Genomic DNA, 23,693 nt, shown 5'->3' on the forward strand with positions numbered 1-23,693 from the left:
ATGGAAGAGGGCTGGAGGCATCCCCCTATTGGCTTGACCTTTGACCCTTCTATCAGAGCCCAGGGGAACTAAGAGCCGATTGGCCTGTCAGCACCCTGCTAATATTGATCTTAGCAACTCTCTAGACCCTCAGTGCTCCACTCTGCTCCACTCTGCTCCACTCTGCAGTCTGAGTGATCTGATCCCAATGGCATTCTGTCAGGAGAGCACCAAAACAGCTCTGACCGAACGACCAAAATCAATTCCAAATGTTCCCGACTCTAACCAAAATGTAACACACATGTCGCTAGCTAGGCTATATGACCTGGTCTGCGTCCCAAATGGTACGCGATTCCCTATGGGCACTGATCGAAAGTAGTACACTATATAGGGAAAATGGTTCCATTTGGGATGCAGCCCTGGGTGCTTTTCAGATCCAGTGAATAGGAAATTGCCCCCCTATTACCTCCGACACACATGCATGTCTATTTCTGTCCTTGTTTCCTTTCCTCACCAAGTGGTTCCAATGATGGTGTCCAGATCATCTCCATTATAATGTGATCTGACAATAAGATGAGCTAGTTTTCCATCCATGCAGTGAGTGAATAGGTCACATGGTAAAATGTGTGTGTTTTATAAATCTAGTATCTACTGTTGCGCCGACCGACGAGTTCTGAATAGACACACTTAGCCTCCTTTTGATAACATATTGACAGAGATTAAATCGATCAGGGGACTTGCTGGGTTCATTACGTAAAACGCATTCCATGGTCTGATTGACTGATCTCGTTGAACTGGACAGGTCAGCCTGCGCTGACTTCTCTCTCTTATGTAAAAGCCTAAATGAATTGTCTTGGGTTTCGCAATGCTGTTTGACCACTTAAAAGGTCTGGCTTCTAACAGGAGGGCTGTGCTGTGCTCAATGCACTATGCAACAGGCTTCCTCAGTACCCGGGTTATCATTACATTCATGTTGATGGTGTTGACATCACAGGGGTCTGAGCTTCATATATATTCACCCACATTATTTAAGATGACTGATAAATGCAAGAGTTTTTTTTCGGGTAGGATCGATTGATTAGATTACCTGCAGTGCAAATGTAAATCATTCACATGTATGAATCATCATCAATCAGAACATAGATGAAGATTGTTTAGGTGATGATAGCTAAGCACTTCTTACAATTCTCTACCGGTGCTGGCCCCATAAATAAATAAATATATATATACACTACCGTTCAAAAGTTTGGGGTCCTTAGAAATGTCCTTGTTTTTGAAAGAAAAGCATTTTTTTTGTCCATTAAAATAACATCAAATTGATCAGAAATACAGTGTAGACATAGTTAATGTTGTAAATGACTGTTGTAGCTGGAAACCCCTGATAATTTTTCTTTTTTTGAATATCTACATAGGCGTACACCACTCCTGTGTTCCAATGGCACGTTGTGTTAGCTAATCCAAGTTTATAATTTTAAAAGGCTAATTGATCATTAGACAACCCTTTTGCAATTATGTTAACACAGTTGAAAACTGTTGTTCTGATTAAAGAAGCAATAAAACTGTCCTTCTTTAGACTAGTTGAGTGTCTGGAGCATCAGCATTTGTGGGTTCGATTACAGGCTCCAAATGGCCAGAAACAAAGAACTTTCTTCTGAAACTCGTCAGTCTATTCTTGTCCTGAGAAATGAAGGCTATTCCATGCGAGAAATTGCCAAGAAACTGAAGATCTCGTACAACGCCGTGTAATACTCCCTTCACAGAACAGCGCAAACTGGCTCCAACCAGATTTGAAAGAGGAGTGGGAGGCCTCGGTGCACAACTGAGTAAGAAGAGAGGTACATTAGAGTGTCTAGTTTGAGAAGCAGATGCCTCACAAGTCCTCAACTGGCAGCTTGATTAAATAGTACCCGCAAAACACCAGTCTCAACGTCAACAGGGAAGACGCAACTCCGGGATGCTGGCCTTCTAGGCAGAGTTGCAAAGAAAAAGTAATATCTCAGACTGGCCAATAAAAATAAAAGATTAAGATGGGCAAAAGAACACAGACACTAGACAGAGGAAGATTGGGAAAAAGGTGTTATGGACAGACTAATCTAAGTTTGAGGTGTTCGAATCACAAAGAAGAACATTCGTGAGATGCAGAAGAAATGAAAAGATGCTGGAGAGGTGCTTGACGCCATCTGTCAAGCATGGTGGAGGCAATGTGATGGTCTGGGGTGTCTTTGGTGGTGGTAAAGTAGGAGATTTTTACAGGGTTAAATGGATCTTGAAGAAGGACGGCTGTCACTCCATTTTGCAACGCCCTGTGGATGGCGCTTAATTGGAGCCAATTTCCTCCTACAACAGGACATTGACCCAAAGCACAGCTCCAAACTATGCAAGAACTATTTAGGGAAGGAGTCAGCTGATATTCTGTCTGTAATGGAGTAGCCAGCACAGTCACTGGATCTCAACCTTATTGAGCTGTTGTGGGAGCAGCTTGACCATATGGTACGTAAGAAGTGCCCATAAAGCCAATCCAACTTGTGGGATGTGCTTCAGGAAGCATGGGGTGAAATCTCTTCAGATTACCTCAACAAATTGACAACTACAATGCCAAAGGTCTGGAGGCAAATGGAGGATTCTTTGACGAAAGCAAATTTTGAAGGACACAATTATTATTTCAATTAAGAATCATTATTTATAACCTTGTAAACATCTTGACTATATTTCCTATTCATTTTGCTCATTTTGCTCAACGAGGACATTTCTAAGTGACCCCAAACTTTTGAACGGTAGTGTACAGTTGAAGTCGGAAGTTTACATACACTTAGGTTGGAGTCATTAGAACTCGTTTTTCAACAACTCCAAAAACAACTCTTTGTGCATGACACAAGTAATTTTTCCAACATTTGTGTACAGACAGATTATTTCACTTATAAATTCACTGTATCACAATTCCAGTGGGTCAGAAGTTTACATACACTAAGTTGACTGTGCCTTTAAACAGCTTGGAAAATTCCAGAAAATGATGTCATGGCTTTAGAAGCTTCTGATAGGCTAATTTACATAATTTGAGTCAATTGGAGGTGTACCTGTGGATGTATTTCAAGGCCTACCTTCAAACTCAGTGCCTCTTTGCTTGACATCATGGGGAATTCAAAACAAATCAGCCAAGACCTCAGAAAAAAGATTGTAGACCTCCACAAGTCTGATTCATCCTTGGGAGCAATTTACAAACGCCTGAAGGTACCACGTTCATCTGTACAAGCAATAGCACGCAAGTATAAACCCCATGGGACCATGCAGCCGTCATACCGCTCAGGAAGGAGAAGCGTTCTGTCTCCTAGAGATGAATGTACTTTGGTGCGAAAAGTGCAAATCAATCCCAGAACAACAGCAAAGGACCTTGTGAAGATGCTGGAGGTAACAGGTACAAAAGTATCAGTATCCACAGTAAAGCGAGTTCTATATCGACATAACCTGAAAGGCCGCTCAGCAAGGAAGAAGCCACTGCTCCAAAACCACCATTAAAAAAAGCCAGACTACGGTTTGTAACTGCACATGGGGACAAAGATCGTACTTTTTTGAGAAATTTCCTCTGGTCTGATTAAACAAAAATAGAACCTATTGGCCGTAATGACCAACGTTATGTTTGGAGGTTAAAGGGGGAGGCTTGCAAGCCAAAGAACACCATCCCAACCGTGAAGCATGGGGGTGGCAGCATCATGTTGTGGGGGTGCTTTGCTGCAGGAGGGAATGGTGCACTTCACAAACTAGATGGCATCATGAGGGAGGAAAGTTATGTGGATATACTGAAGCAACATCTCAAGACATCAGTCAGGAAGTTAAAGCTTGGTCGCAAATGGGTTTTCCAAATGGACAATGACCTCCAAGCATGCTTCTGAAGTAGTGGCAATATGGCTTAAGGACAACAAAGTCAAGGTATTGGAGTGCCCTTCACAAAGCCCTGACCTCACTCCTATAGAAAATGTGTGGGCAGAACTGAAAAAGCGTGTGCGTGTAAGGAGGCCTACAAACCTGACTCAGTTACACCAGCTCTGCCAGGAGGAATGGGCCGAAATTCACCCAACTTATTGTGGGAAGCTTGTGGAAGGCTACCCTAAACATTTGACCCAAGTTAAACATGTTAAAGGCAATGCTACCAAATACTAATTGAGTGTATGTAAACTTCTGACCCACTGGGAATGTGATGAAAGAAATAAAAGCTGAAATAAATAATTCTCTCTACTATTATTCTGACATTTCACATTCTTCAAATAAAGTGGTGATCCTAACTGACCTAAGACAGGGAATTTTTACTAGGATTAAATGTCAGGAATTGTGAAAAACTGAGTTTAAATGTATTTGGCTAAGGTGTATGTAAACATCCAGCTTCAACTGTATATATATCACACACACACACACACACACACACACACACACACACACACACACACACACACACACACACACACACACACACAGTACCAGTCAAAAGTTTGAACACACCTAAATATTCAAGGGTTTTTCTTTATATATATTATTTTCTACATTGTAGAGTAATAGTGAAGACATCAAAACTATGAAATAACACATATGGAATCATGTAGTAACCAAAAAAGTGTTAAACCAATCACAATATATTTTATATTTGAGATTCTTCAGTTGCCACCCTTTGACTTGATGACAGCTTTGCACACTCTTGGCATTCTCTCAACCAGCTTCATGAAGTAGTCACCTGGAATGCATTTCAGTTAACAGCTGTGTCCAAACTTTTGACTGGTACTGTATATTTTTTTAAATATTTTAGTAATTTAGAAGACGCTCTTATCCAGAGTGACTAACAGTTAGTGTATTCATCTTAACTTCTCACGAGTCAGCAACCCTGATCCGGTAGCACCCCCCAACTCACCCCACTGATTAGCACAGCTAGCATAGCGTCACAAGTAACTTGTAGCATCTAAATATCATTAAATCACAAGTCCAAGACACCAGATGAAAGATACAGGTCTTGTGAATAAAGCCACCATTTCAGATTTTTTAAATGTTTTACAGGGAAGACAGAATATGTAAATCTATTAGCTAACCACGTTAGCGGAGGACACGATATTTTTACCAGGCAGATTCGGCTAGGCGCCCACGTCCAGTTCACATGCACAACAGATATGATATAAAATCGTAAATTGGGTCTTACTATGGCTGATCTTTCATCAGAATGTTGATCAAAGTGTCCTTTGTCAAGATGAGTCGTTGGTTCCGTTCAGAAATGTTCCTTTCCCACTCCATTTAGCACAGGTACCGGTCGAGTGTCACGAATTTCTCAAACGTAAATACAATCCGACAACGGTACACCGAAAAACTCCCGGAAAAATTCAAATAATCTGATTAAACTATATTGAAAAAACATACATTACGATGATATGGTCACATGTATCAAACAAAATTCGACACGGAGATAGTTTGCATACATAACGCCAGCAAAACAGTACACCAACGCAGCTCAAATTGGAAAATTAAGATGTCCGGAAGTTGTCGGTCACGCCAAAGAAATGGGTCCTATTTCACGTCAGTCCCAGATAAACAAAGAATTTCTCCTCTGACGTCATCTTGACAACCAGAGGAAGGCGAATGTGGTGTGTTTCTGGTCATAGGGGGCACGACCATATATAGGCAGAGCTTTGAAGCCAGCATAACACATCTTGATTTTATGTTCTTGGTCATGGAAAGTGCTGTTGAATGACTTCTGTATCACTCAGAGACAAAATTGAAACGGATTTAGAAACTAGGGATTGTTTTCTTTCCAATGGTATGATTCATATGCATATAGTAAGAGCAATAATTGAATAAGAGGCAGTTTAATCTGTAGAGCAAATTATGCTAATGCGAAAATATTACCCCCTGTATTCTCAAGAGGATAGCTAGGTGGGACAACCACATTTCGCAGTCATAGTAAGTACATTTTTCCTCAATCAAAGTCAAATCAAATGTTATTTGTCACATGCTTCGTAAAAAACAGGTGTAGACTAATAGTGAATTGCATAATTACAGGCCATTTCCAACAATGCAGAGAGAAAGAAATTTTTGGAAATAATAGAAAAGTAAAACACATAATAATAGATATACAATGAGTAACGATAATTTGGCTATATACTGTACACGGGGTACCAGTACTGAGTCGATGTGCAGGAGTACAAGGTAATTGAGGTAGATATGTGTGTATATATATGTATAACGAAGAATAAAGTGACTTTGCAACAGGATAGATAATAAACAGTAGCAGCAGCGTATTTGTTGAGTCAAAAAAAGTGAGTGCAAAAAGGGTCAATGGAGATAGTCCAGCCAGCTATTTGGTAAACTGTTTAACTAACTATTTATCAGTGTTACGGCTTTGGGGTAAAAGCTGTTCAGTGTCCTGTTAGTTTCAGACTTGGTGCATCGGTACCACTTGCCGTGTGGTAGCAGAGAGAACAGTCTATGACTTGGGTGGCTGGAGTCATTGACAATTTTTAGGGCCTTCCTCTGACACCGCCTGGTATAGAGGTCCTGTATGGCAGGGAGCTCGGGCCCAGTGATGTACTGGGCTGTCCACACTACGCTCTGTAGCGCCTTTGCGGTCGGATGCCAAGCAATTGCAATAGCTATCAGTAAAGTCAGAGGTAGTAAGGGGGGAAAAAAATTAAAGTGCAAGTATTCAACATTCAAAAATACTAATAAAAGAAAGGCCCACAAAAAATATAGTGCTCTTGTGTTTTATTCGTGCACCCAATCTCAAACCTTGGCATGGGCTTCTGGCAGTGAAATGCCTATGGTGGATAGAGTTCAGTACATCATGAGGCTGGGAGTGGGAGCTTGGCTCTGGCTGTGGTTCGCCTGTCATTAGCAGACAGAGACAGGCATGTGATGGGGAAACCTCAGGGGATAGCAAGTCTGCTCTCTGTATGGGTTAGCCCAGCCTAGTGAACCCAGTCTTTCCTGTTAGAACCCTGCTTCACGTATTCGGTGTCCCAAATGGCACCCTTTTCCCTATATAGGGCACTACTTTAGACAAGGGCCCATAGGCAGTGCACTATGTAGGGAGTAGGGTGCTATTTGGAATGAAGACACCGGTACATGTTCATAGTAGTATAATGGGGAATTTAAAACATGAATAAATAAACACATTGACTGGAGATGAATTAGGACTTGTTTCTACATTCCACATCATCATAATAAAGGTGCATCTCCATGGTTGTAATCAGAGTGTCTGCTGTCTGGCTGTCTTAACTTCAGCTCTTTGGTATCTCAACTTGGACATCCCGTGCAAAGCGGAGAGGAGAGCACGGGTGGAACTCATGTCTTGCTATCTGTAGAACACGCTGAATAACTCCGCTATGCTGGGGTAACATTTTTCAGATGGTTGTGCAACTTGTTGATGACACGGAGAAGGCAGCTTGATGCATGTTCATTCCCTGTCATTATTCATCAGCTTGTTATGCGTATTGTACATTAATCATACTGAATGGGTTCAGATTATAACCTCTTCTACGTGACAGTTAAGTTGTAGAGACTGATTGTTCTATAGCTTTGTTTATCTACAGGACGGTCAAACATGAATGTTATTGTGGCAGACCATTGTTATTGTATTATTGTCCTGAGTCTGACAGCCCTGGACTAAGTGGAGATCTATCCATAAGTTTAGAATAATGTTTTGTTGCAGACTTTGTTTTGTTATTGGCAAAATGGATGCTCAGACCAAATGGTCCCTACACACTTGATGAACAGACGTTCTTACTGGATACCATGCAGTGTGCCTGTCTATATCTGACGGTATGTGTATCTGTAGGTTTGGCCCAGTGGATGGATAAGCAGCAGCAGGTTGTTCAACATCTGTTCTAAAGTCTGTCTCTAATGACTGGACTAAACTACATCATCTCTGACTGACCACTGGGCTGTCTTTCCTTTCTCCCCTTCATTGTCTGTAGGCCTCCCATGTTGCTGCTCCTTTCCCTGTCTGTCTGTAGCCCTATTCTGCTGTTCATGGAGCATTGAGTTTGTCTTCGAGCGGCCATCAAAAGCCAGTTTCCTGGTTCCAGTTTAATGGCAAATCAACTCCCTTGAAAGTTCTTGTTAGAACAGGAATAGGCTTCATCTTGGTCCAGGAAACCAGTCCCATACTGCCAGTGCACAATGCAATCCAATCATTCAGCTAAAAACATTTAAAATAATCAGATAGAGGAACTACTGTGGACAGTATGTTTCCCTAAGTGTCTGCTTTTATCGGAATCCCCAATGGTGAGCAATAACAGAGAGAGAGAGTCATCTTTACTGTTGTGTGTTCAGCAATCAGACGTTTGTCTCATCTGAGCTCTGGAGACAATATCAAACTGTACTGCCTGTCAGTAGACCAATAAAGACCACGAACATCCTGCGATTGTTCAGGTCTTTTAATTGCCAGATGTTCTCAGATTCATGTGAGGGGTTGCAGCGCAACTCATGGCCCTTCTGGACATCTGGATCCAATATGTGTAAAAAGCTCTAGCTACGTAGAATCCAACAATTACTTCTTGAACATGTTGAGCGTATCGGGTTTTGCTTTAAGGGCAACAATCAGCCTGGTATGTTGTCTAAAGTTGAAGTACACTTTGGGTTCTCAAGATTATCACTTAATCTGATTCTGCACATCGTGAGTTGTATTTGTTCAAACATTGTTTTAGGTTTTCTCTCAAACTTTCTTTCAGTAATCCATGCAATACTACACTGTAATAGCCTAGTAATAATGTTTGTTATAGGCATTGTTAATTAGACATCTGTCATAGGCATCAGCAATACCAGTCAAATGACAAGACAAATTTGGATCAGGTTTGGGACCAATTCCATTTCAATTCAATTTCTTAGAATTGCTCAAATTGCAATGGAATTGCAATTGACTCTCTCAGGTCAGCTCAGTGGCCGTGTGTTTTGCAGCTGGTACTGGATAGTCACCTGGACTGTTACAGTAGGAACATGTGTGGGTGTGAATGAGCGAAGCCACGTGAAACAACCTGGGGCACTGCACACACCCTGTTTTCCCCTGCTGACTCACCTCGGTACAACAACCAGAACAGGTGTGGCTCCGAGGCTCACTGTCTCAGTGTCTCGGAGGGAGGGAGGCACACCACATGTTGATGTGTCTAATGTACTGTATGTGCCTGTGTGTGTTAGAGGAGGAGTGGGGGGGAATTAAAAAGTAGTGCATCATGGGCAAAGGGAATTAATGTAAAGCTCAGCATGCAAACGTAGGCTTTAAAATCTCACTCTCAATCTCACTCTCCCCAGAATGCTCTCTGAGTGCATCATATGTATGTATAGTATATGTATGTACAGTATATGTATGTACAGTATATTCCCTCTGTCATGTCTCGACTAAAGAGAAACCTAATGGAATGAGATAATAAACGGAAGACCATCAGTTAGTATTGCTAACAGCATCCTGATTATTACAAGCTGCTCTTTGAAATGGAAGATATTAAATATCCCCAGTCTGGCTCTTTGTTCTTTGTCTTTGATAAAAGCAAGGGAAAGAGAAGGGTAAGACGAAAGGAGAGGAAAACACACTGTCTGACGCTTCAGAGTGTATTGCTTTACTGACGCTGACCTGTGTGTGTGTCTTTACTGACGCTGACCTGTGTGTGTGTCTTTACTGACGCTGACCTGTGTGTGTGTCTTTACTGACGCTGACCTGTGTGTGTGTCTTTACTGACGCTGACCTGTGTGTCTTTACTGACGCTGACCTGTGTGTGTGTCTTTACTGACGCTGACCTGTGTGTGTGTCTTTACTGACGCTGACCTGTGTGTCTGTACTGACGCTGACCTGTGTGTGTGTCTTTACTGACGCTGACCTGTGTGTGTGTCTTTACTGACGCTGACCTGTGTGTCTTTACTGACGCTGACCTGTGTGTGTGTCTTTACTGACGCTGACCTGTGTGTGTGTCTTTACTGACGCTGACCTGTGTGTGTGTCTTTACTGACGCTGAACTGTGTGTGTGTCTTTACTGACGCTGACCTGTGTGTGTGTCTTTACTGACGCTGACCTGTGTGTTTTTACTGACGCTGACCTGTGTGTGTGTCTTTACTGACGCTGACCTGTGTGTGTGTCTTTACTGACGCTGACCTGTGTGTGTGTCTTTACTGACGCTGACCTGTGTGTTTTTACTGACGCTGACCTGTGTGTGTGTCTTTACTGACGCTGACCTGTGTGTGTGTCTTTACTGACGCTGAACTGTGTGTGTCTTTACTGACGCTGACCTGTGTGTGTGTCTTTACTGACGCTGACCTGTGTGTGTGTCTTTACTGACGCTGACCTGTGTGTGTGTCTTTACTGACGCTGACCTGTGTGTGTGTCTTTACTGACGCTGACCTGTGTGTCTTTACTGACGCTGACCTGTGTGTCTTTACTGACGCTGACCTGTGTGTGTGTCTTTACTGACGCTGACCTGTGTGTGTGTCTTTACTGACGCTGACCTGTGTGTGTGTCTTTACTGACGCTGACCTGTGTGTGTGTCTTTACTGACGCTGACCTGTGTGTGTGTCTTTACTGACGCTGACCTGTGTGTGTGTCTTTACTGACGCTGACCTGTGTGTTTTTACTGACGCTGACCTGTGTGTGTGTCTTTACTGACGCTGACCTGTGTGTGTGTCTTTACTGACGCTGACCTGTGTGTGTGTCTTTACTGACGCTGACCTGTGTGTGTGTCTTTACTGACGCTGACCTGTGTGTGTGTCTTTACTGACGCTGACCTGTGTGTGTGTCTTTACTGACGCTGACCTGTGTGTGTCTTTACTGACGCTGACCTGTGTGTGTGTCTTTACTGACGCTGACCTGTGTGTGTGTCTTTACTGACGCTGACCTGTGTGTGTGTCTTTACTGACGCTGACCTGTGTGTGTGCTTGGCTTTACTGACGCTGACCTGTGTGTGTGTCTTTACTGACGCTGACCTGTGTGTGTGTCTTTACTGACGCTGACCTGTGTGTGTGTCTGTACTGACGCTGACCTGTGTGTGTGTCTTTACTGACGCTGACCTGTGTGTGTGTCTTTACTGACGCTGACCTGTGTGTGTGTCTTTACTGACGCTGACCTGTGTGTGTGTCTTTACTGACGCTGACCTGTGTGTGTGTCTTTACTGACGCTGACCTGTGTGTGTGTCTTTACTGACGCTGACCTGTGTGTGTGTCTTTACTGACGCTGACCTGTGTGTGTGTCTTTACTGACGCTGACCTGTGTGTGTGTCTTTACTGACGCTGACCTGTGTGTGTGTCTTTACTGACGCTGACCTGTGTGTCTGTACTGACGCTGACCTGTGTGTCTGTACTGACGCTGACCTGTGTGTCTTTACTGACGCTGACCTGTGTGTCTGTACTGACGCTGACCTGTGTGTCTGTACTGACGCTGACCTGTGTGTCTTTACTGACGCTGACCTGTGTGTCTTTACTGACGCTGACCTGTGTGTCTTTACTGACGCTGACCTGTGTGTCTTTACTGACGCTGACCTGTGTGTCTGTACTGACGCTGACCTGTGTGTCTGTACTGACGCTGACCTGTGTGTCTGTACTGACGCTGACCTGTGTGTCTGTACTGACGCTGACCTGTGTGTCTGTACTGACGCTGACCTGTGTGTCTGTACTGACGCTGACCTGTGTGTCTGTACTGACGATGACCTGTGTGTCTTTACTGACACTGAGTTGTGTGTCTTTACTGTCGCTGACCTGTGTGTCTTTTAGAGGTCGACCGATTAATCGGAATGGCCGATTTAATTAGGGCCGATTTCAAGTTTTCATAACAATCGGTAATCTGCATTTTTGGACACCGATCATGGCCGATTACATTGCACTCCACGAGGAGACTGTGTGACAGGCTGTTATGCGAGTGCAGCAATGAGCCAAGGTAAGGTGCTAGCTAGCATTAAACGTATCTTATAAAAAACAATCAATCTTAACATAATCACTAGTTAACTACACATGGTTGATGATATTACTTATTTATCTAGCTTGTCCTGCGTTGCATATAATCGATGCGGTGCCTGTTAATTTATCATTGAATCATAGCCTACTTCGCCAAACGGGTGATTTAACAAGCGCATTCGCAAAAAAAGCACTGTCGTTGCACCAATGTGTACCTAACCATAAACATCAACGCCTTTCTTAAAATCAATACACAAGTATATATTTTTAAACCTGCATATTTAGTTAATATTGCCTGCTAACATAAATTTATTTTAACTAGGGAAATTGTGTCACTTCTCTTGCGTTCTGTGCAACAGAGTCAGGCTATATGCAGCAGTTTGGGCCGCCTGGCTCGTTGCGAACTGTGTGAAGACCAACTTCGCCAAACGGGGGATGATTTAACAAAAGCGCATTTGCGAAAAAAGCACAATCGTTGCACGAATGTACCTAACCATAAACATCAATGCCTTTCTTAAAATCAATACACAGAGGTATATTTTTTTAAACCTGCATATTTAGTTAAAAGAACTCCATGTTAGCAGGCAATATTAAACTAGGGAAATTGTGTCACTTCTTTTGCGTTAATTGCATGCAGAGTCAGGGTATATGCAACAGCGGCTCCAGCAGCGCGTCGGCACCGACCGGCGATCCAGGGCGATCCGGATGGAGACGGTGGAAATCTCGCAGCATAGAAGGATCCAACACGTCCTCCACCGGAACCCAGCATCTCTCCTGCGGACCATACCCTCCCAGTCCACGAGGTACTGAAGGCCCCTCGCCAGACGTCTCGAATCCAGTATGGAACGAACGGAGTACGCCGGGGCCCCCTCGATGTCCAGAGGGGGCCGGAGGAACCTCCCACACCTCAGACTCCTGGAGTGGGCCAGCCACCACCGGCCTGAGGAGAGACACATGGAACGAGGGGTTAATGCGGTAATCGGGGGGAAGCTGTAACCTATAACATACCTCGTTCACTCTCCTCAGGACTTTAAATGGCCCCACAAACCACGGACCCAGCTTCCGGCAGGGCAGGCGAAGGGGAAGGTTTCGGGTCGAGAGCCAGACCCGATCCCCTGGTGCGAACACCGGGCCTCACTGCGGTGACGTCTGCGCCCGCAGCACGGCGCGCTGAAGGTGGACATGAGCAGCGTCCCATGTCTCCTCCGCGCGCCGGAACCAGTCGTCCACCGCAGGAGCCTCGGTCTGACTCTGATGCCAAGGAACCAGAACCGGCTGATACCCCAATACACACTGGAAGGGGGTGAGGTTTGTGGAGGAGTGGCAGAGCGAGTTCTGGGCCATCTCTGCCCAGGGCACGAACGCTACCCACTCCCCCGGCCGGTCCTGGCAATAGGCCCTCAGAAACCTACCCACATCCTGGTTTACTCTCGCCGCCTGCCCGTTACTCTCGGAGTGAAAACCTGAGGTAAGGCTAACCGAGACCCCCAGACGTTCCATGAACGCCTTCCAGACCCTTGAAGTGAACTGGGGACCTCGATCAGACACTATTTCCTCAGGCACCCGTAGTGCCGGAAGACGTGTGTAAACAAGGCCTCCGCAGTCTGTAGGGCCGTAGGGAGACCGGGCAGAGGGAGGAGACGGCAGGACTTAGAGAAACGATCCACAACGACCAGGATAGTGGTGTTTCCCTGTGAAGGAGGAAGATCAGTCAGGAAATCCACTGACAGGTGCGACCATGGCCGTTGTGGAACGGGTAAGGGTTGTAACTTACCTCTGGGCAGGTGTCTAGGAGCCTTGCACTGAGCGCACACTGAGCAGGAGAAAACATAAACCCTCACGTCCTTAGCTAAAGTGGGCCACCAGTACTTCTCACTAAGACAGCGAATTGTCCGACCGATACCAGGATGACCAGAGGAGGGTGACGTATGGGCCCAATAGATTAGCCGGTCGTGGACAGCAGACGGAACGTACATACGCCCAGCCGGACACTGAAGGGGAGCGGGCTCTGTACGCAACGCCTGCTCAATGTCCGCGTCCAGCTGCCACACTACCGGTGCCACCAGGCAAGAGGCCAGGAGTATGGGGGTGGGATCCATGGGCCGCTCCTCTGTGTCATACAGCCGGGACAATGCGTCTGCCTTAACATTTTTAGAGCCTGGTCTGTATGAAAGGGTAAATACAAAACGGGTGAAAAACATGGCCCACCTTGCCTGACGAGGGTTCAGTCTCCTCGCCGCCCGGATGTACTCCAGATTACGGTGTTCAGTCCAGATGAGAAAAGGGTGTTTAGCCCCCTCAAGCCAATGTCTCCACGCCTTCAAGGCCTTGACGACAGCCAACAGCTCCCAGTCCCCCACATCATAGTTTCGCTCCGCCGGGCTGAGCTTCTTCGAGAAGAAGGCATAGGGGTGGAGCTTCGGTGGTGTACCCGAGCGCTGAGAGAGCACCGCTCCTATCCCAGCCTCGGACGCGTCCACCTCCACTATGAACGCCAAAGAGGGATCCCGATGGGCCAGCACATGAGCCGAGGTAAACAGAGCCCTCAGGTGACTAAAGCCCTGTCCGCCTCAGCTGACCACTGCAAGCGCAACGGGCCCCCCTTCAGCAGTGAGGTAATGGGAGCTGCCACCTGACGAAAACCCCGGATAAACCTCCGGTAGTAATTGGCATACCCTAAGAACCGCTGCACCTCCTTTACCGTGGTGGGAGTCGGCCAATTACGCACAGCTGCAATGCGGTCACTCTCCGTCTCCACCACTGAAGTTTAAGTGTGATACCCTAGGAAGGAGATGGACTGTTGGACGAACAGGCACTTCTCAGCCTTGACGTACAGGTCATGCTCCAACAGATGATCAAGCACTCTGCGCACCAGGGACCCATGCTCAGCGCGTGTAGCGCAGTATATCAAGATGTCATCAATATACACCACCACACCCTGCCCGTGCAGGTCCCTGAAAATCTCATCCACAAAGGCTTGGAAGACTGATGTCGCATTCATCAACCCGTACGGCATGACGAGATACTCATAGTGCCCAGAGGTGGTACTGAAAGCCGTCTTCCACTCGTCTCCCTCTCGGATACGCACCAGGTTGTAAGTGCTCCTGAGATCTAGTTTGGTGAAGAAGCGCGCCCCGTGGATTGACTCAATCGCTGTAGCTATGAGCGGTAGCGGGTAACTATACCTCACAGTGATCTGATTCAGACACTGATAGTCAATACACGGGCGCAGACCCCCATCCTTCTTCCTCACAAAAAATAAACTTGAGGAGGCGGGTGAAGTGGAGGACCGAATGTATCCCTGACGCAGGGATTCGGAGACATATGTTTCCATAGCCTCCGTCTCCGCCTGTGAGAGGGGATACACGTGACTCCTGGGAAGTGCAGCGTCTACCAGGAGGTCTATCAGACAATCGCCCCGTTGATGAGGTGATAATCTCGCCTTCTCCAAAAAGAAGGGGGAATGCGCACGGTGGAGACCTGGTCTGGACTCTCCACCGTTGTAGCACCTATGGAAACTCCTAAACGCCTACCTGAGCACTCTCGCGACCACCCCGTGAGAGCCCTCTGTGGCCAAGAAACAGTGGGGTTATGGCAGGCTAACCAGGGTAGGCCCAGCACCATGGGAAACGCAGGAGAGTCAATGAGGAAGAGACTAATTCTCTCCGTATGACCACCCTGCGTCACCATACTGAAAGGCGCGGTGGCCTCCCTAATCACCCCTGACCCTAATGGTCGACTATCTAAGGCGTGAACGGCGATGGGCAGATCCACAGGAAAAATGGGGGTCCCTAAACTATGAGCTAACGCTCTATCAATAAAATTCCCAGCCGCGCCTGAATCTATGAGCGCCTTATGCTGGGAATATGGGGAAAACTCAGGAAAAGTGACAGACACAAACATGTGCAACAGAGGACTGGGTGAGAATGGTGCCGGCTCACCTGGGGTGACGTCAGAGAGCCCTGCCTGCTGCCTTGATTCCCAGAGGAACCAACCCGGCTCCCAGAGGAACCAACAAACAATCTCTGACAAGGACATGAGGGGAAACAGAGGGTTAAATACACAACATATAATGAATGGGATTGGAGCCAGGTGTGTAGGAAGACAAGACAAAACCAATGGAAAACGAAAAATGGATCAATGATGGCTAGAAGGTCGGTGACGTCGACCGCAGAACACCACCCGAACAAGGAGAGGGACCGACTTCGGCGGAAGTTGTGACAGTATTTTCTGTGTGTTATTATGTTATAATTAAGTCTATGCTTTGATATTTGATAGAGCAGTCTGACTGAGTGGTGGTAGGCAGCAGCAGGCTCGTAAGCATTCATTCAAACAGCACTTTTGTGCGTTTGCCAGTAGCTCTTCCCTGTGCTTCAAGCATTGAGCTGTTTATGACTTCAAGCTTATCAACTCCCGAGATTAGGCTGGTGTAACCGATGTGAAATGGCTAGCTAGTTAGCTGGGTGCACGTGTAACAGTTTAACTTTATGTCCGTCCCCTCGCCCATACCCGGGCGTGAACCAGGGACCCTCTGCACACATCAACAACAGTCACCCACGAAGCATCGTTACCCATCGCTCCACAAAAGCCACGCTAATAGCGTTTCAATCGGTGATGTAACTCGCTCTGAGACCTTGAAGTAGTTGTTCCCCTTGCTCTGCAAGGGCCGCGGCTTTTGTTGAGCGATGGGTAACGCTGCTTCGAGGGTGGCTGTTGTCGATGTGTTCCTGGTTCGAGCCCAGGTAGGGGCGAGGAGAGGGACGGACGCTATACTGTTACACTGGCAATACTATAGTGCCTATAAGAACATCCAATAGTCAAAGGTATATGAAATACAAATGGTATAGAGAGAAATAGTCCTATAATAACTACAACCTAAAACTTCTTACCTGGGAATATTGAAGACTCATGTTAAAAGGAACCACCAGCTTTCATATGTTCTCATGTTTTGAGCAAGCAACTTAAACGTTAGCTTTTTTATATGGCACATATTGCACTTTTTCTTTCTTCTCCAACACTTTGTTTTTGCATTATTTAAACCAAATTGAACATGTTTCATTATTTATTTGAGGCTAAATTGATTTTATTGATGTATTATATTCAGTTAAAATAAAAGTGTTCATTCAGTATTGTTGTAATTGTCATTATTACAAAGAAATAAAAAAATCGGCCGATTTAATCGGTATCGTTTTTTGGTCCTGTGTGTCTTTACTGACGCTGACCTGTGTGTCTTTACTGACGCTGACCTGTGTGTGTGTGTGTGTGTGTGTGTGTGTGTGTGTGTGTCTGTCTTTCCTGACGCTGACCTGTGTGAGAAAGGGGAGAATGGTTTCTCTACAGGCTCTGTTCCAGGTCTTACTACAGCTGTTATACGTGCAGTACCTGTCCACCTTTTGGTTCCCTCTTTAATTCCCTGTCACAGAAAATCCCCCTTTCCAAGGATACATGTCATGTGAAGTTCACAAGGACATAATCTGCTATGGTAGGAACAGTCCAGCACGTGGAACACATTCAGTATGCCTCCCAAATGGCTCCCTACTCTCTCTATAACCTAATATGGGCCCTGGTAAAAAGGTTGTGCACTAAAAGGGAATAGGGTGCCATTTGAGACATGCCCTCTGTGCTGATGATGGTAGTCCATTCAGGAAGGACACGTTTGGTCATAAACAAACAGACCGTTTCACGTGTTTTTACAATGATAGCTGGGGAGAGAGACTTAAAAATAAAATCTGACACTTATTTCAATTTGAGGTCCTGGAAGGACATCTTGGTTTTACTGGCTCTCCAACCATGTTCCTTGAGAGCTACCCTCCTGTAGATTACAATCCAACCATGTTCCTTGAGAGCTACCCTCCTGTAGATTACAATCCAACCATGTTCCTAGAGAGCTACCCTCCTGTAGATTACAATCCAACCATGTTCCTAGAGACCTACCCTCCTGTAGGTTTTCAATCCAACCCTGTTCTTGGAGACCTACCGTCCTGTAGGTTTTCAATCCAACCCTGTTCCTGGAGACCTACCGTCCTGTAGGTTTTCCATCCAACCCTGTTCCTGGAGACCTACCGTCCTGTAGGTTTTCAATCCAACCCTGTTCCTGGAGACCTACCATCCTGTAGGTTTTCAATCCAACCCTGTTCCTGGAGACCTACCGTCCTGTAGGTTTTCCATCCAACCCTGTTCCTGGAGACCTACCGTCCTGTAGGTTTTCCATCCAACCCTGTTCCTGGAGACCTACCGTCCTGTAGGTTTTCCATCCAACCCTGTTCCTGGAGACCTACCGTCCTGTAGGTTTTCCATCCAACCCTGTTCCTGGAGACCTACCGTCCTGTAGGTTTTCCATCCAACCCTGTTCCTGGAGACCTACCGTCCTGTAGGTTTTCAATCCAACCCTGTTCCTGGAGACCTACCGTCCTGTAGGTTTTCCATCCAACCCTGTTCCTGGAGACCTACCGTTCTGTAGGTTTTCCATCCAACCCTGTTCCTGGAGACCTACCATCCTGTAGGTTTTCCATCCAACCCTGTTCCTGGAGACCTACCGTCCTGTAGGTTTTCCATCCAACCCTGTTCCTGGAGACCTACCGTCCTGTAGGTTTTCAATCCAACCCTGTTTCTGGAGAGCTGCCCTCCTGTAGGTTTTACTTTAGTTTAGCCGTGGTATGCTGGCCATATACCACATCCCCTCGGGCCTTATTGCTTGATTATGCGACATAAACTGGATGTGCCTGGTGCAAAGAGTGGTCAATCACGTTTCCATTCTTGTTTGGTCTGTTCTCATTTGTACATCCCTACTACTGTAACAAAATGGTAAAGTTGTTCTCTAATACAAGATGTCAATGTTGTGGATTGTATGGGTTCTGTGTCTTCCACGACCACATGATTTAACCTGCCTAAACACCCACAGGATATAGCCTGCCTAAACACCCACAGGATATAGCCTGCCTAAACACCCACAGGATTTAACCTGCCTAAACACCCACAGGATATAGCCTGCCTAAACACCCACAGGATATAGCCTGCCTAAACACCCACAGGATTTAACCTGCCTAAACACCCACAGGATATAGCCTGCCTAAACACCCACAGGATTTAACCTGCCTAAACACCCACTGGATTTAACCTGCCTAAACACCCACAGGATATAGCCTGCCTAAACACCCACAGGATATAGCCTGCCTAAACACCCACAGGATTTAACCTGCCTAAACACCCACAGGATATAGCCTGCCTAAACACCCACAGGATATAGCCTGCCTAAACACCCACAGGATATAGCCTGCCTAAACACCCACAGGATTTAACCTGCCTAAACACCCACAGGATATAGCCTGCCTAAACACCCACAGGATTTAACCTGCCTAAACACCCACTGGATTTAACCTGCCTAAACACCCACAGGATTTAACCTGCCTAAACACCCACAGGATTTAACTTGCCTAAACTCCCACAGGATTTAACCTGCCTAAACACCCTCAGGATTTGACCTGCCTAAACACCCACACCCACACATCCCACACCCACACACCCACATCCCACACCCACACACCCACAAAAACCTTTTATAGTAACTGAAGAGGTTGAATTATACTGTTTGCTTAGAGCTTTGTGGAACGTCAGAGTAGTGCTTGCTTGGGTGTTTGGGAAGCTGATCTCTTTCGCTGTGGCCTTGTGTATATGACCTCTCCCAGGAGAAAAACTGACAGCAAGGGAAGACCCTCTCTAAATTATTCACTGAGAGATTTTTGTGCATGAACCCCAAATAAAGTACTGGCCGCTGTCTGACCCTAACCCGACTGGGGGCTGCACCGTCTGCTACCACAGATGGCTGGGTTTCATTTTTCTCTCCTGCGGTTCTTAGATTGGCTTTTGGGCCAACCCTGGTTTGCGTCTGAAATGGGACCCTATTCCCTATATAGTGCACTACTTTTGACAAGGGCCCATGGTATTTGTATTTGATTTGAGACCTGAATGGTATTTATCTTGTGATTTCGGGATGGGATTTGCATCATATTCCCCCCTCAGTTAGTTTGACAATATTATTTTGGGATGATATTCTATCGATACTATGCCTCCAAGTATCGATAAAAATATAATATGTATATTATTATAATTGTTATTTTTTTTGCTAGGTAGCGTTAGCTAGCGCAGTCAGCTGTACCTGCACCAAAACTCTGGTATTTGTCATCCTATAACTTTTTAAATAGTGAGCCAACATGTTTTCAGCACTTTTATTTCCGTGTCTGATCAAAACTAATTTTCTTATGGCTCTCTCTTCTCCCTCTGCAGCAGACACATAGTGAGCAAGTATTGAATCGCAATACATATTGTATAAGTATTGTGATAATATTGTATCGTGCAGTCCCTGGCAATTTCCAGCCCTAAAACCCAGAAACCTCAAATATTATACTATTAACTTAATATTCATGTAACTTTTCGGTTTAAGCAACAGCAACAAGTGATTTTATTTTATTTTGCTTTTCTCCTTTCATTGAGATTCTCTCTTTTTTTCTCAAATCTTTTATCTTTCTCTCTCCTCTCTCTCAGCAGAAACAGTGGGAATTGAGTCTCTGGCTCCTGCATAATGAAAGCTCACAGATATGAGTCACATGATTTACTCTCACAACATCAGAATCGCTCCCTCTTCAAAGACTAACATCCTGCAATTTGTTTTGACTAGCCCAGTCTGGATTATAGAAATCACTTTGCTTCTGCTCAGACTCACCGTCTGGTGGGCCAGAGAGATAGAGAGGAGGATAGAAGCAGCCAGCACACTGTTTGAAGACATTTAACCTTTTATGAGACAGTGTCGTTACCGTATGAGGAAGTCTTTTTCCAGTTAGGTAGTAGGATGCAGGATGAAGAGAATGACTAGAAGGGACAGTAGATGAAGGATGTGATGAATAGAAGCCTATACCTACTTATATATAGAATAGTCAAGCCACTAGTTTACTGGTCACTATGATCTATCAGCATGTTTCAAGCCTGTTACCAAAGTAGTAGTTTAGGTGTAAAGCTTACTACCTTGCACAATACAGTAACCCCTGAGTGGAAGTGTGTTTTGCAGAAGATATTGCAGGTGCTCACTTCTCAAGGCTTAAGGTGCTCCTCAATTAAACCTGTTTAAAATGCAGATCACATTTACGTGCACCACAGAAAGCTGTGTTTCTGTGTGTGGGCGTGTGCGTGTGTGTGTGTGTGTGTGTGTGTGTGTGTGTGTGTGTGTGTGTGTTGTGTGTGCAGGGGGTGGGGGAATTACAATATGTTTCATGGTGAGCTTAATGTATACAACGTTTCTTTAACACTCTCATAAGGATTATTATGTGCATTTTTTTTTTTTTGCAGAAGTGCCTGCTGTACAGTAACATACAGTGGGGAGAACAAGTATTTGATACACTGCCGATTTTGCAGGTTTTCCTACTTACAAAGCATGTAGAGGTCTGTAATTTTTATCATAGGTACACTTCAACTGTGAGAGACAGAATCTAAAACAAATATCCAGAAAATCACATTGTATGATTTTTAAGTAATTAATTTGCATTTTATTGCATGAAATAAGTATTTGATACATCAGAAAAGCAGAACTTAATATTTGGTACAGAAACCTTTGTTTGCAATTACAGAGATCATACATTTCCTGTAGTTCTTGACCAGGTTTGCACACACTGCAGCAGGGATTTTGGCCCACTCCTCCATACAGACCTTCTCCAGATCCTTCAGGTTTGGGGGCTGTCGCTGGGCAATACGGACTTTCAGCTAACTCCAAAGATTTTATATTGGGTTCAGGTCTGGAGACTGGCTAGGCCACTCCAGGACCTTGAGATGCTTCTTACGGAGCCACTCCTTAGTTGCCCTGGCTGTGTGTTTCGGGTCGTTGTCATGCTGGAAGACCCAGCCACGACCCATCTTCAATGCTCTTACTGAGGGAAGGAGGTTGTTGGCCAAGATCTCGCGATAAATGGCCCCATCCATCCTCCCCTCAATACGGTGCAGTCGTCCTGTCCCCTTTGCAGAAAAGCATCCCCAAAGAATGATGTTTCCACCTCCATGCTTCACGGTTGAGATGGTGTTCTTGGGGTTGTACTCATCCTTCTTCTTCCTCCAAACACGGCGAGTGGAGTTTAGACCAAAAAGCTATATTTTTGTCTCATCAGACCACATGACCTTCTCCCATTCCTCCTCTGGATCATCCAGATGGTCATTGGCAAACTTCAGACGGTCCTGGACATGCGCTGGCTTGAGCAGAGGGACCTTGCGTGCGCTGCAGGATTTTAATCCATGACGGCGTAGTGTGTTACTAATGGTTTTCTTTGAGACTGTGGTCCCAGCTCTCTTCAGGTCATTGACCAGGTCCTGCCGTGTAGTTCTGGGCTGATCCCTCACCTTCCTCATGATCATTGATGCCCCACGAGGTGAGATCTTGCATGGAGCCCCAGACCAAGGGTGATTGACCGTCATCTTGAACTTCTTCCATTTTCTAATAATTGCGCCAACAGTTGTTGCCTTCTCACCAAGCTGCTTGCCTATTGTCCTGTAGTCCATCCTAGCCTTGTGCAGGTCTACAATTTTATCCCTGATGTCCTTACACAGCTCTCTGGTCTTGGCCATTGTGGAGAGGTTGGAGTCTGTTTGATTGAGTGTGTGGACAGGTGTCTTTTATATAGGTATCGAGTTCAAACAGGTGCAGTTAATACAGGTAATGAGTGGAGAACAGGAGGGCGTCTTAAAGAAAAACTAACAGGTCTGTGAGAGCCGGAAATCTTACTGGTTGGTAGGTGATCAAATACTTATGTCATGCAATAAAATGCAAATTAATTACTTAAAAATCATACAATGTGATTTTCTGGATTTTTGTTTTAGATTCCGTCTCTCACAGTTGAAGTGTACCTGTGATAAAAATTACAGACCTCTACATGCTTTGTAAGTAGGAAAACCTGCAAAATCGGCAGTGTATCAAATACTTGTTCTCCCCACTGTATAAAGACCATTTATAAACTGAGTGGTTCGAGCCTTGAATGCTGATTGGCTTACAGCCATGGTATAACAGACCGTATACCACGGGTATGACAAAGCATTTATTTTGACTGATTATGTTGGTAACCAGTTTATAATAGCAATTAGGCACCTCGTGGGGTTTGTGGTATATGGCCAATATACCACGGCTAAGGGCTGTATCCAGGCACTCCACGTTGCGTCGTGCCGAAGAACAGCCCTTAGCCGTGTTAATATTAGCCATATACCACACCCCCCTGGGCCTTATTGCTTATGTAACCTCTTCACCACAGTGAGCTGAGAAGCAGACAGTGATTCTACCCAGTCAGTTATCACCACAGTGCCTGTGTTTGGATGTACAGTGAGCTGAGAAGCAGACAGTGATTCTACCCAGTCAGTTATCACCACAGTGCCTGTGTTTGGATGTACAGTGAGCTGAGAAGCAGACAGTGATTCTACCCAGTCAGTTATCACCACAGTGCCTGTGTTTGGATGTACAGTGAGCTGAGAAGCAGACAGTGATTCTACCCAGTCAGTTATCACCACAGTGCCTGTGTTTGGATGTACAGTGAGCTGAGAAGCAGACAGTGATTCTACCCAGTCAGTTATCACCACAGTGCCTGTGTTTGGATGTACAGTGAGCTGAGAAGCAGACAGTGATTCTACCCAGTCAGTTATCACCACAGTGCCTGTGTTTGGATGTACAGTGAGCTCCAAAAGTATTGGGACGGAGACACATTTATTGTTGTTTTGACTGTGATTTGAAATGAAACAATGACTATGAGGTTAAAGTGCAGACTATCAGCTTTAATTTGAGGGTGTTTTCATCC

At 45.3% G+C, this 23,693-nt stretch overlaps 1 protein-coding gene across 4 annotated transcripts in view; it reads left to right on the forward strand.

Moving 5' to 3' along the window:
* Positions 1-23,693, forward strand: part of LOC139563738 (disheveled-associated activator of morphogenesis 1-like) — an 84,364-nt gene that overhangs the window by 17,261 nt on the left and 43,410 nt on the right. Inside the window, exon 1 of one of the 4 annotated variants that reach the window (XM_071382644.1) lies at positions 22,873-22,932. The exons of the other annotated variants lie outside the window; for them this stretch is intronic. The gene's annotated coding sequence lies outside the window, so the exon portion shown is untranslated. Of the gene's footprint in view, positions 1-22,872; positions 22,933-23,693 lie in introns of those variants that run through there. 4 annotated transcript variants of the gene reach the window in all.

The sequence above is a fragment of the Salvelinus alpinus genome, chromosome 34 (assembly GCF_045679555.1).
Source record: "Salvelinus alpinus chromosome 34, SLU_Salpinus.1, whole genome shotgun sequence".
Classification (NCBI taxonomy): domain Eukaryota; kingdom Metazoa; phylum Chordata; class Actinopteri; order Salmoniformes; family Salmonidae; genus Salvelinus; species Salvelinus alpinus.